Source organism: Gallus gallus, chromosome 19, assembly GCF_016699485.2.
Source record: "Gallus gallus isolate bGalGal1 chromosome 19, bGalGal1.mat.broiler.GRCg7b, whole genome shotgun sequence".
Classification (NCBI taxonomy): Eukaryota; Metazoa; Chordata; class Aves; order Galliformes; family Phasianidae; genus Gallus; species Gallus gallus.
In genome coordinates this window covers 8,066,885-8,071,318 of record NC_052550.1, presented here as the reverse complement: position 1 = coordinate 8,071,318, position 4,434 = coordinate 8,066,885, and the positions used below count along the sequence as shown (strand labels likewise).

Genomic DNA, 4,434 nt, shown 5'->3' with positions numbered 1-4,434 from the left:
TTAACTGTCTCTGGCTGCATTTCAATAACCAGCATAAAGCTGTTCCATGGTGAATTACTGGAGATGCCTGCTCTCTCTTCTCCCTCTTTCTGTCCAATTATACCAATCCCATACTTTCTCCAGATGCACATTTGACCCTTTCTGGGATATTTTGCCTGTTTCACAAATATGGCCAACAGTAATAATGCCCTTTTCGAGGAGTAATCACTGCTACTTTTTAAACTTTTTTTTTTTTTTTAACTTTATGTCGATCAGTACAATATTTATATATTTAAGGCAGTTTTGAAAGCAGCTCCTAGAAGAATCGGCCCAGTAGGTTTCTGTTAAGGGAGTACAGATCAGCCATGAACCTATAAGCAATCCAGGTTTGAAGACTGAGGCTGAGGATGCATGCAGCAGGCCATGCTGCCAGCATTTCCTCATTGCTCACAGCCAAGGTTCATTGCCCCGGGAACCAGAGGAGCTGTGCAGGCACTGCGTGGAGCCCTGTGGCATACCGCAAGTTCTGAGAGCTGTGAAAATAGTACCTGGTATGGCCACTGCAGGGCCAATTGTAAAAATCCCAGTGAGCACAAACACATCTAAAATTTGGATATATGCTAATCATATATGCTGGTCATCCGGGCCCCATTTATAGTCAATGGAGAGAGATCAGGCTGATTAAAATAGGATGAATCATTCTGCAGTGCTGATATTTTCCACTCACAGAGGAATCTCGCTCGGTCAGACTAGATTTCTCATTTCCAAACGACTAGGAGGATCCCACTCCTACTTGACCTTTATAAAAACATTTAGATAGCATTAAACAGCAAGCAGCTTACAAGCACAGCTGAACTGAGCACAGATCCTCAGCCAGCACACCCCTGGGGCATGCTTTGGCTACACTAAGGAATGGAAGGGTGGTGGTTTTTGTCTTGTTCTTCTCATTGCAAAATGCCTAACCTGTTTTTTGAATCTGAACCCAGAGAGAGCTCATGGGCAAAGCACAGGTGCGACCAGATGAAGAACCCATGCCCCAAGGCAGGTCTGCATTTCTCATCTGGTTGGTTGTTTGTCTATTTGCTTTACAAACCAGAAACAGTAAACTGCAGGCATCATTAAAAAAACAACCTGTACAGCACTAAAATCAATCAAGTATGCTCGCTGTGCCCAGGCTCAATTTACTACAGATTTTACTTCTCAAGAATGCAGAGAACTTCACGTGCATGAAGGCTTTTCTAGCTCCAGCTCTGACCTAGTGGCTGCATCATAACAGCGAGTAGCAGCCCACATGCAGAAAAACTTGGTCCAGTTCAAATCAGATCAAAGTGAAAATTAGCAAGTGAGGAAAACTTGGCTACACACGAGTTCTGTTTTCCATTGATGTATTCTAATCTGTACCTCAAAGGCTGTTTTTCTTTAAGGTAGATGTCCAAATTTAATATTGGCATGAGCAAGATTAGTTCCACCGGGTCCAGCAGCACTGGTGCCAGCAGTGAGTTTGGACTTCACTCTAAATAGAACAAATATTTGTATCAGTTTGCTGAGTATGTGAGTAATACGAATATTTGCCAAAATTTAAACAAGCTAAACTTAAGTCATGCCAGAAACCCCACCGTTCAGTTTGGTATCATTGGCAGCTCCCAGGCTCAGGAGAGGCCTAAGTCTGGAAGAGCTCGGGTGTTTTTGGCAAACGATAATTTTTTTTTTCTCTCTCTCCACATTTTGGAAAATTTGTGCCTCTCTGTATTAATTTATGATGTCATTAAATAATTCTTTTTGCAGCTTGTATAGAAAGAATGTTTCTTTTGAAGATGAGAACTCCCCTGAGGATGGTTATAGTGAAAAATTCCAGCAGGAGGAAAAAAATCTCCTCCCCTCTTGGCCACTTACATTTCTGCAGTACTGCTGGAGCAGCAAAAAATTTACAATATTTTAATTTAGGGTTCTGCTCCAAGGAGGTGCCACACACTTGCCTGTGACAAGAGGCAGCCCAAATTCAATGTGATGTGAGGGCTTTCATTGCTTTGATAGTTGGATGTAACAGAAGTCATGAGCCAACGATTTGCTAGTGGGGAGAATAAAGTTTTGACCGATTTCCTTTCTACAAAGTACAGGTTCAATATTAAAAATGAAAGAGCAGAAAATGTTGGGAGCGGTACAACAGAAGCAAAAAGCCTTGTCCAACATGAATTGAAAACAAAAACAGTGTCACATGTGAAACTGCTGCCCAGGTGGTGCCCATCACAGAGCCCCTAAGGGAAGGCCTTCAGGCAGCAGCATCATGGCAGATCCACTCATTCCTTGCACCAGCACTGGGTGGCACAGAGCAGCCTGTGTTGTGTTTAAACAGAGGTGAAGTATAAAATTAAACTTGGGTCAGGCTTCATGGCCTAGCTGAGAATTGTCTGCGCAGTGATGCATCCTAGTGAGGCCTAGCGAGGCCTAGGGAAGCCTAGTGAGGCCTGGCAAAGCCTAGAGCGGCCTACTGAGACCTAGAGAGGCCTAGCAAAGCCTAGTGATGCTGAGTAAGGCCTAGCAAACCTAGCAAAATCTAGCAAGGCCTTGCAAAGCATAATGCGGTCAAACGAGGCCTAGTGAGGCCAGACACCTGTTTGACAGTGAGTCCCTCCCTGTAATGGCAGCCAGAAAGCATCCCTGACAGGCAGTTTCTGGGACTGAGCTTCAGCAGTCAGGTGGATTTAATGTAACAAGCCTTCAATAATTAAAAGATAGCATAGACCTCCAGATCTTCATGTAGCCCCAGGAAGATGCACCCCCCCAAGGGGCATGCACAAAGCCATCTCCTCAGTGCCAGGAGGGCTGGGTAGCAGCCACCCCCTGACTGCTGCCACTGCCAGCTGTTCTTCACAACACAAAGTTTAGAGAAATGCTCCCAAGAGTCCCAGTATCCCAGAGGTATGCCATTAGCAGCCAGCCTGGGGTTTAGACACATTTCTTCTTTCCATTCTGCACGACCTGGGCAGTGGCCTGCGGCCTCACAGTCCTTGCAATGCTAATTATTCCCATGTGGGTGGAACAGCCTCCACCAGTCCATTACCTCTCCCAGCCCATGCTAGACTGCAGGCTACGTGTCCATCAGGAGCTGAGGAGTTGACCACGGGTCCCCTTAGCCACGAGGTGCTGTAAGTACCAGGCATAGGTAGAGAAGGCGCAGCTGCAGCTCCTCAGGTTTTCTTCCAGAAAAACTGCACTCCAAAAGAGAGCTTTCAGCTCAGGCATCTGGTGGTAGTAAGCCCTGAGGCTTTGGGATCTAAGCCCTTTCTATTCAGCCGCCATATCCTTCGCTCAGTGTACACTAAAGCACAGCCCCAAGCCTGAGTCTGACCTAGAAAGAGCTTAAAAGAGGAAATAAAAGGGTATATAAATTAGTGCAAAGTGCTGATAATGCTAGCGCAATTAAAATCAGGCTTATTTTGATTTATGTTAATTATAAACTTGTTCAAGCAAAAGAAAAGTAAAACACACTGAAATGAAAATGGGAGGAATAGGTAGAACAGGTCAAAAGGCTCTAGTTCCACAGACAAATAGAGGGTAAGAGGCCTGAACAAGTATCCTGCAAGTGCCAACAAACTTTCATCTGGTTTTCTTTTTGTTGCTGTTTTCCGTAGTTTTCAGCAAATACAAATCTTCAGCTTTTAGCTGTGCTTTGTTACAGTTTTGATGAATATTTTCAGTGGGGTTGTACTTACAAGCTGGAGGACATGTCTTTTTTTAAAGAGTATTTCATCAAATGACCATTTTTGTCAGCACTATCTACTTGGACAAGAACGATTTTAACAGTTTTGAAAGACAAACTTGATAAATGCAGCTTCTAGCTGGGAGGTTTGCACTGACAGCAGGAAATCAGGCCAAATTTGTCCAATGCCTCAGACGCTGCCAGCAGGAATGGATGCATCCTTTGATAAATATTTACTAAAGAACAGCATGTGCGGAGAACAGTATGTGCAAAACTACTATCTTTCCTTAACAGTCTTTGTCTTACATACAGCTGACTACAATGTATTCTGGAGTTCAGCATTCAGTAGAGAGTTGTAAAGGAATATTCTCAGATTTTCCTGCCAGAATCATAAGGCTTAGTCCTGTTTCTGTTGAAGTCAGTAGGAAAACTTTTATAGATTTCAGCATGGCAAGACTAGGCCTCTGATCTTCTTTTCAAGGCTTTTAGCCTTGGCTTTGCTGTGCACAGGTTAGGTCTGAGGCAGAGAGTAGCTGCGTTTGATGGATGATGCAGACACACTCTGCAAATTATGGTTTAGTCATGCCCAGTGCATCTGAGCAGCTACTGAGGGAATAATAACATTTTAAATTTAACACATTATATTATACTTAATATTAGTTGTGTATCTAATAAATAGATGAATAGTCCATAAGAATAAGTCTTAAACCACTGATTATTCACACTAAATCCAAGCACTCATTTTAGCCTGAAAC

The 4,434-nt window shown here is 43.5% G+C and overlaps 1 protein-coding gene across 5 annotated transcripts in view; it reads right to left on the bottom strand.

Annotated features, from left to right (window-relative positions):
* The window catches only part of BRIP1 (BRCA1 interacting protein C-terminal helicase 1), a 117,741-nt gene that overhangs the window by 14,045 nt on the left and 99,262 nt on the right, over positions 1-4,434 (bottom strand). For 4 of the 5 annotated variants that reach the window (XM_040650090.2, XM_040650091.2, XM_040650089.2 and 1 more), the window contains exons 26-27: positions 3,041-3,339; positions 1,381-1,492 (exon numbers count right to left, since the gene is read on the bottom strand). The gene's annotated coding sequence lies outside the window, so the exon portion shown is untranslated. The remainder of the gene's footprint in view (positions 1-1,380; positions 1,493-3,040; positions 3,340-4,434) is intronic. The other variant, XM_040650092.2, reaches the window with a different exon arrangement.